The 9,433-nt window shown below is 42.3% G+C and overlaps 1 non-coding gene across 1 annotated transcript; it reads right to left on the bottom strand.

The window, feature by feature from the left end:
* Positions 1-6,777: 6,777 nt before the first annotated feature.
* trnac-gca lies at positions 6,778-6,849 on the bottom strand. Its single transcript has one exon. It is a non-coding gene; the product is annotated as a tRNA-Cys (tRNA).
* Between the last annotated feature and the right edge of the window lie 2,584 nt (positions 6,850-9,433).

Consider the following 9,433-nt stretch of genomic DNA (forward strand, 5'->3'; position numbering starts at 1 on the left):
CACCTGGATTTGGACCACGAGCATCATTATCTCTTCCAAATGCTCTACCTACAAACTCTACACCTGCAGAACACTCTGCGACATTGAAGTGTTTAGTGACATATTTCAAGCAAGGTTTTTATCAATACTGGAATGAAAACAATTTACAGCATAAATGGAGAAATATCAAGGGGCTAAAATGGATGGGATCGCTCTGATAATGAGCCAAAAACAAACAGAATGGACAGGAGATAACAAGGTGCAGAGCTGGATGAACACAGCAGGCCAAGCAGCATCAGAGGAGCAAGAAGGCTGACGTTTCGGGCCTAGACCCTTCTTCAGAAATGGACAGGAATCTGCTCATCAGTTGATCATTGTTTCGTCACAACAATAGATGGAGGCAAATGTTGAAAACTCTAATTTATCCTGGTTCTATATTAAATAACTGTGGGGGACATTTGTATTTAAATGAGGAACAGCGTTCGCTCTCAGCTGTGTGGGTGTGTAGCTGCTCAGAGCTCCAAAGCATGCCATGCGCCCACTGATAGCTGCGCCAACAAATTGATGTCTATTTCCGCAAATTGCTGCTGCACATGGATTTTAATGGCCTTCACAATGGACAAGAAAAAAGGGACAAAGTAATTCGAGGACCTCTTGATTATTAAACAAATACACCTCCATTGATCTACAAATACTTAAAAGGAGAGCAATTAGTCAGACATGGGGTAAAAAGCAAGAGATTTAGGAAAACCCTGCTGAGGACTCAAATACACAGAGAAAAATCTAATTCACCTTTCTCCTTGGGTAGAAAAGCATTATTAGCAAGCTAGGCTTTCCTGAAAATGAAATCACCCAACAAAAAGGGTTATACAGATTTGAACCATGACCCATTTAACTTGAAATTAGACCTTTGGTCATTGAAGTCTACACTCTCATGGATGTAATGCTGTTTGTAAAAGTGTCAATGGTAGAGTTAGAATAGGATTTGAATCAATAATTTAACAAATTACGAAGGATTGAATCATAGAGTCATAGAGTCATACAGCATGGAAACAGACCCTTCGGTCCCACTCCTTTGCGTCGACCAAGTATCCTAATCTGACCTAGTCCCATTTGCCATCATTTGGCCTATATGGTCCGAAACACTTCCGATACATGTAGCTATCCAGATCCCTTTTAAATGTTGCAATTATACAGGCCTCCACCACTTCCTCTGGCAGCTCATTCCATACATGCACCACCCTCTGCATAAAAAAGTTGCCCTATAGGTCCCTTTTATATCTTTCCTCTCTTATCTTAAACCTCTAGTTTTGGACTCCCCTACTCTATGAAAGAAAACTTGGCTATTCACCCTATCCATGCCCTTCATGATTTTATACACCTCTATAAGATCACCCCTCAGCCTCTGAGGCTCCAGGGAAAGAAGCCCCAGCCTATTCACCCTCTCCCTTTAGCTCAAACCGTCCAATCCCAGCAACATACTTCTAAATCTTTACTGAACCTTTTCATGTTTAACAACATCCTTCCAGTAGCAGGGAGGCAGATAAGAAACGAGAGCTGGGATGAACATGTTCCGGATACCAACGGGACTGCTTTTTTCACTATGGTCATGTTTGATTTCTGCTTCCGAACTTGAGAAGAGGCAAAATATTGGATTTATGCTTTCCCACAGTTTCATTTGGAGGCACCTGAGTTTGCAGAAGGGGCCACTTAATTTGCTGTTACTGTGTTTTACCACTGAACCTTGAAACTTGAACATTGAGAAATTTTAATGAAAGCTTTCAAGCAAGATTTGCATCAATAACTAGAAGGAAATAATTACAGTGCAAGTGGTAAAAAGCGAGGGACTGGTAACATTACACTGAGGACCATTGTAACATTCCACTGTTACTTTGGAACAGTCAATGTCATGTGATTTCTGACTTTGGAAGAGAGCAATGTTTGCAACTGACTGTTTCCCAGAAACAATTCCCACAGTGTCTCCAGAGGTATTGTGCACTATTGTTGAAAAGCAGTTTTTGAGAAAGATTTCAATGGTCAAATAAGGTAGGAATGATTCTCAAGGCATTGAGCAAGAAACAAGGGGCTGGAGTGAAACAGGTAATGCTACCAATAATCCAAAAATCAATAAATTAGACCAGAATTTATTCATTGGTTCGGTCATATTTCATTGCTCCTTTGGTATTGGGTAGAAAGAAATATTTGGAACTTACTGGTTCACATAACAAGAACTGCGTCGCTAAAGAGAAACTGGAATTTGATTCAGGAATTACTTAATCTGTTCAACTCTGTAAACCAAACACATAACAGCCTGCATTGTGAAATTTTCATTGACAGCTCTGAAGTGAGATTTGTGCCATTGTTTAAAGCAATGTTGTAAAGTGAAGGATGGGTAAAAGTACCCTGACTAACCATAACAAGTTTGCAGTAACACTTCGTAATTCAGGCGGGTTACACAGAGTTAGCAGGAACTGCAGATGCTGGAGAATCCAAGACAACAAAGTGCAAAGCTGGATGAACACATCAGGCTAAGCAGCATCATAGGAGCAGAAAGACTGACGTTTCGGGCCTAGACCCTTCATCAGAAATGGGGGAGGGGAAGGGGGTTCTGAAATAAATAGGGAGAGAGGGGGAGGCGGATAGAAGATGGATAGAGGAGAGGATAGGTGGAGAGGAAACAAACAGGTCGAAGTGGCGGGGAAGGACCAGTAAAGGTGAGTGTAGGTGGGGAGTTAGGGAGGGGATAGGTCAGTCCAGGGCTTCAAAATCTCCCCTCCCCCTGCCGCATCCCAAAACCAGTCCAGTTCGTCCCTGCCTCCCTAACCTGTTCTTCCTCCCACCTATCCCCTCCTCTCACCTCAAGCCGCACCCCATCTCCTACTTACTAACCTCATCCCGCCCCCTTGACCTGTCCGTCCTCCCTGGACTGACCTATCCCCTCCCTAACTCCCCACCTACACTCACCTTTACTGGCTCCATCCCCGCCTCTTCGACCTGTTTGTTTCCCCTCCACCTATCCTCTCCTCTATCCATCTTCTATCCGCCTCCCCCTCTCTCCCTACTTATTTCAGAACCCCCTTCTCCTCCCCCATTTCTGATGAAGGGTCTAGGCCCGAAACGTCAGCCTTTCTGCTCCTATGATGCTGCTTAGCCTGCTGTGTTCATCCAGCTCTGTACCTTGTTGTCTCGGGTTACACAGTGTGAGGGACAAAGGGGACAAGATTTGGGGAAGATCAGGGGAAGTTGTACATGGCCTTGCTGAGACCACACCTAGAATATTGTGTGCAGTTTTGGTCCCCTTTTGTGAGGAAGGATGCTCTTGCTCTCAAGGGGGTGCGCAAAAGTTTGCCAGGCTGATTCCAGGGATGGCGGGTCTGACATATAAGGAGAGATTGACTACGTTGGGATTGTTTTTGCTGGATTTCCGACAAATGAGGAGGGATCTCATAGAGGCTATAAAACTCTAACAGGACTGGACAGGGTAGATGCAGGGAGGATGTTCCTGATGGTGGGTGTGACCAGAACCAGGGGTCACAGTATGATGATTCAGGGTAGACTATTTAGGACGGAGATGAGGAGACATTTCTTCACCCAAATAGTGGTGAGTCTGTGGAATTCATTACCGCAGGAAGTAGTTGGTGGCAAAACATTGAATGTATTCAAGAGGTGACTAGAGATAACCTTTGGGGTGTATGGGATCAAATGGTACAGGGAGAAAGCAGGATTAGGCTATTGAGTTGGACGATCAGCCATGATCATGAAGAATAGTGGAGCAGGCTTGAAGGGCTGAATGGCCTCCTCCTGCTCCTATCTTCTTTGTTTCTATCCAATATAACTTAATTGAACATTTTTTCAAGTGAAAACAGTATTTATCAGACTCAGCTATTATACTTTAATTAAACACTGTCATCCTCAATCAATTTCCTCATAGGACTCTTCAGTAAACAGTGCTAAATTTACACTGGTTATTTATTTCTGACTTCCGAGGATTTACTACAGCTATCCTAGGATTGTAATTGAACTGTTTGTCTGAAAAGTTTAGTAATATCCATTAATAAGGCTGGGACAGGCTGGTCCTCAGTCTTTGAGGATTGGCTGATATTTTAGGATCTGCAGTAATTGATTTGGGCTTTGCCTCTCGTCTAGGGCTGGTTCTGGCCTTTGGGTTATCTCACTAAGGTGGCCTCCTGGCTCTGTTCAGTCTGATGATGCTCACCACAAGGTACAAGGATTTGGAGATGGTATGTAGTCAACTGCCAGTCAAAGGGGCTCTCTGGAGAAACTGTCGAAGAAGGTACAGAATGCAGAGAGACCTGGAGCTCCAGATTGCTCATTTTATCCCCCTCTTCACACTCTTCTCAAAGAATCTGTGGCTTGTGTCCAATACGAGCATTGGGCAGGAAAAGGAAGATTCAATGAGCTGACTACTTTCCATATTTGGAGGACACAGAACATGTTTTTAAACCTTCAGCTGTCAAGTGCTGTCCTGACACACTATGCTTCTGGTGTCCTACTGAGCTGGGTGCAACCAAGTGTCTGTAACACTCTTCTAACCAAGCAGCTTCACTGGAGCACGCTTGCCTTCATTGGCCAGGGCATCGAATATAAAAGTTAGCAATTTATGTAACAGCTGTATCATACTTCAGTTAGGCCACATTTGGAGTATTGTATGTGGTTCTGGTCACCTCTCTACTAGAAGGATGTGGATGCTTTGGAGAGGATTCTGAGAGATAGTTTTTATGATTAATTAGAAAAGCACAGCTTGATTAGACATAGTCAGCATGGTTTTGTGAGGGCAGATCATGCCTCACAAGCCTTATTGAATTCTTTTAGGATGTGATAAAACACATTGATGAAGGTCGAGCAGTAGATTGGTTCATATGGATTTTAGAAAGGCATTTGATACGGTTCCCCATGGTAGGCTCATTCAGAAAGTAAGGAGGCATGGGATTCAGGGAAATTTGGCTGTCTGAATACAGAATTGGCAGTCCAATAGAAGACAGAGGGTAATAATAAATGGAAAGTATTCAGCCTGGAGCTCGTTGACCAGTGGTGTTCCGCAGGGATCCGTTCTGGGATCTCTGCTCTTTGCGATCTTTATAAATGAATTGGATGAGGAAGTGGAAGGGTGGGTTAGAAAGGTTGCTGATGACACAAAGGTTGGTGGAGTTGTGGACAACATGAAGGGCTGTTGTAGGTTGTAATGGGACATTGACAGGATGCAGAGCTGGGCAAAGAAGTGGCAGATGGAATTCAAATGGAAAAGTGTGAAATGATTCATTTTGAAAGGTCAAATTTGAATGCAGAATACAGGGTTAATGGCAGGATTCTGGGCAGTGTGGAGAAACAAAGGGATCTTGGGATCCATGTCTATAGATCCCTCAAAGTTGCGACCCAAGTTGATAGGGTTGTTAAGAAGATGTATGGTGTGTTGGCTTTCATTGGCAGGGGAATTGAGTTTAAGAGCCGTGAGGTTATGCTGCAGATCTATAAAACCCAGGTTAGACCATACTTGGAATATTGTGTTCAGTTCTGGAATCTTTAGACAACGTGCAGAGGAGATTTACCAGGATACAGACTGAACTGGAGGGCAGGTCTTATGAGGAAAACTTGAGGGAGCTAGGGCTTTTCTCATTGCAGTGAAGAAGGATGAGAGGTGGCAGGATAGAGGTGTACAAGATGATGAGAGGTATAGGTACAGTGGATAGCCAGAGACTTTTTCCCAGGGCAGAAATGACAATTACGAGGGGGCAGAATTTTAAGATGATTGGAGGAAGGTATAGGGGAGATGTCAGAGGTAGGTTCTTTACACAGAGAGTGGTGGGTGCGTGGAATGCACTTCCGGCAGTGGTAGTGGAATCAGAATCATTAGGGACATTTAAGCGACTCTCACATAGGCACATGGATGATAGTAAAATGTAAGATATGCAGGGTAGTTTGATCTCAGTAGGATAATAGGCCGGCACAACATCGTGTTCTGAACATACTGGGGACATACTGCTCTATGTTCTATAAGGTTAACCAAGATGTTGCCTGGTCTGGAGGCTTTCAGGTTTGAGGAGAAGTTGGATAAACTCGGATTGTTTTCACTGCAAAGACAGAGGCTGAGGGGTGACCTGATTGTAGTCTACAAAATTATAAGAGGCATAGATAGAGTGGATAGTCAGAAGCTTTTTCCCAGAGTGAGAAGGGCAACTACAAGAGGTTCAAGGTGAGAGGGTGAAAGTTTAAGGGAGAAGTGCGGGCAAAATTTTCACACAGAGAATAGTGGGTGCCTGGAATGCGCTGCCAGTAGAGGTGGTGAAAGCAGGCGCCTTAGCAACGTTTAAGGCCTATCCCGATAGACATATAAGTGGGAGGTGAACACTGGGATAGATACCACAAATGGTCAATAAGTAGTGGGTCTTCCTAAGGAGTGTGAATCAGTGCAGCTTGGTTGGCTAAAGAGCCTGCTCCTGTGCTGTATTTTATCGCATTGCATTGTATTGCAATTGCTTATTGCTTCTCCCAGTCCTTATTACCTTATTAATTAAAATGCAATCATTTCCTTGGCTTTGGGTACGGAGCTAGGGACTGAGATGAATTAGGCAGTTCTGCTGAATAAGATAAACATCAATAGAACAGATGTGAAGCTTTTCAGCAATGCTGCATTCCTGACAAGGACAGAAATTGTTATAATAAGCATTGCACATCTGTGGAGAGGAAGCAGAGTTAATGTTTATGGTTCAATGATTCTTCTTTGGAATGCTTCATAAATTCCTCACTCATTCCTTTATCAAAGGAAAAAGCACATAGTTAAGGGGGCACCTGGATTTGAACCAGGGACCTCGTGATCTGCAGTCAAATGCTCTACCACTGAGCTATACCCCCACAGCAGGGGCAAGATTGTTGAGCATGTTTTGTAATTTACATTTTCCATGATTAAAATTAATTTAATAAAAGCAGAAACCCAGCACCCACAGTATTTCCTTATTGTGTAAGCAAGTTACTCAGGGAGCTCCTGGATTTTGACCATAGATATCATGATCTCTTACAAATGTTCTACCTTCAAACTCTACACCTGCAGAACACTCTGCAACATTGAAGTGTTTAGTGACAGCTTTCAAGCATGGTTTTTTATCAATATGGAAAGGAAAATAATTTACAGCACAAGGGGAGGAATGGCAAGGGGCTGGAATGAATGGGATCACTTTGCAAGTGAACCAAAAACAAACTGAATGGACAGGAATCTGCTCATCATTGGAATGTTATTTCATTGCGACAATGGATTGTGAATGGAGGGAAATATTCAAAACTTTATGTTTTCATGCTTCTATGTTAGATTACTCAGGTTTAAATGAGGAACAGTATTTGCTCTAAACTGGGTGGGTGTGTAGCTGCTCAGATCTCCCGCACGTGCTGTGCACTCGCTGATAGCTGCGCCAACAAATTGAAGTCCATTTCCACAAATTGCTGCTGCACATGGATTTTGGTGCCGCATTCAATAGAGAGAAAAAAACAGGGAAAATGTAGTTCAGGAACATCTTGATTGATAAACAAATACACTTCTATTGACCTATTTCCATCATTACATAAAAGGGAAGCAATTTGTCAAAAAGGGGTAAAAAGCAAGGGATTGGGAAAACCTGCAGAGGAGTTAAATGTACAAAGAGGAATCTATTTCACTTTGGCCTTGGGTAGAAAGCAACATTAGCAACCTATTCAATCGTCAAGACGAAATTTACTTAACAAAATGGGTCACACAGATTTGAAAAATGAGCCTCTTAACTTGCAATTAGACCTTTGGCCATTGAATTATACACTCTCATGGATGTGATCCTGCTTTTGGAAGTGTCAATGCCAGAGTTTGAACAAGATTTGAATCAGGAATTTAAGAGTAATAAGTACAAGGCATTGGATAAGAAACAAGGAGCTCGGATGCATTGGGTTGCTCTTCCAAGGTTCCAGGTACCAACAGGGCTGCTCTCTTTGCTATGGTCATGTTTCATTCCTGTTTTGGATCTTGGGAAGAGGGAAAATCTTGGATTTATGCTTTTGCACAATTACAATAGAGACACCTGAATTTGCAGAAGGGGCCCCTTAATCTGCTGTTACTGTGTTCCACCACTGAACATTGAGAAATTTTAATGAAAGCTTTCAAGCAAGATTTGTATCAATGATTACAAGGAAATTATTACAGTGCAGGTGGTAAAAAGCAAAGGGCTGGGAGCACTGTGCTGAGAGCCATTATAATGTTCCATTGCTACTTTGATAGACAGCTATGTTTGCAACTGTTTCCCAGAAAAAATTCCCATAGTGCCTCCAGAGGTATTGTGCACTTGATTTGAAAAAGTCAGCAGCAGTTTTTGAGAAAGATTTCAATGAACAAATAAGGTAAGAATGATTCTCAAGGCATTGGGTAAGAAACAAGGGGCTGGAATAGATCAAGTAACACTGCCAATGATCCAAACATTAATCGATTAGACAAGAATCTATTCATTGTTTCAGTCATGTTGCATTAGTACCTAGAGCATTGAGTAGAAAGGAATATTTGCAACTTACCATTTCACAGAACAATAATGCTTCAGTGAGGAAGATATGGAATGTGATGAATTACTTGACCTGCAGTTACCCGTTCACCCTGAGCTATAACCAAACACAACAACTTCTGTATTGAAAGTTTCAATGACAGCTTTCAAGTGAGATTTGTGCCATTGTTTAAGATGATATTGTAAAGTGAAGGATGGGTAAATGTACCATGACTAACCTGACCAGTTTACAGTATCCTATTTCAACTCAGGAGCATTACATAGTCAGATAGACCAATAGGACAAGAGTCGGGGCAAAGTCCAATGCCACTTTATTGAACTTTTTATTGAGCAAAAACAATATTTATCAGACTCAACAGTTGTATTTTAATTAACCACAATCAACATCTAGCGATCTCTTCACAGGACTCTTCATTAAATAGTGTCAAATTTACACTAGCTATTAACTTGAGATGTAGTGGATAGCGAAGAAGGTTACCTCAGAGTACAACAGGATCTTGATCAGATGGCCAATGAGCCGAGGAGTGGCAGATGGAGTTTAATCTAAATAAATGTGGCATGCTGCAATTTGGAAAGGCAAATCAGGGCAAGACTTATACACTTAATGGTGTGATCCTGGGGAGTGTCGCAGAACAAAGAGACATTGGAGTGCAAGTTCATAGCTCCTTGAAAGTGGAGTTGCAGGTAGACAGTATAGAGAGGAAAGTGTTTGGTATGCTTGCCTTTATTGTTTAGTGCATTGAGTATAGGAGTTGGGAGGTCATGTTGCAGGTGTACAAGAAATTGGTTAGGCCACTATTGGAATACTACATTCAATTCTGGTCTCCCTGCTATAGAAAGGATATAGTGAAACTTGAAAGGGTTCAGAAAACATTTACAAGGAGGTTGCCAAGGTTAGAGAGTTTGAGCTATAGGGAGAAGCTGAA

Source organism: Rhincodon typus, chromosome 7, assembly GCF_021869965.1.
Source record: "Rhincodon typus isolate 14 chromosome 7, sRhiTyp1.1, whole genome shotgun sequence".
In the NCBI taxonomy this organism is placed as follows: domain Eukaryota; kingdom Metazoa; phylum Chordata; class Chondrichthyes; order Orectolobiformes; family Rhincodontidae; genus Rhincodon; species Rhincodon typus.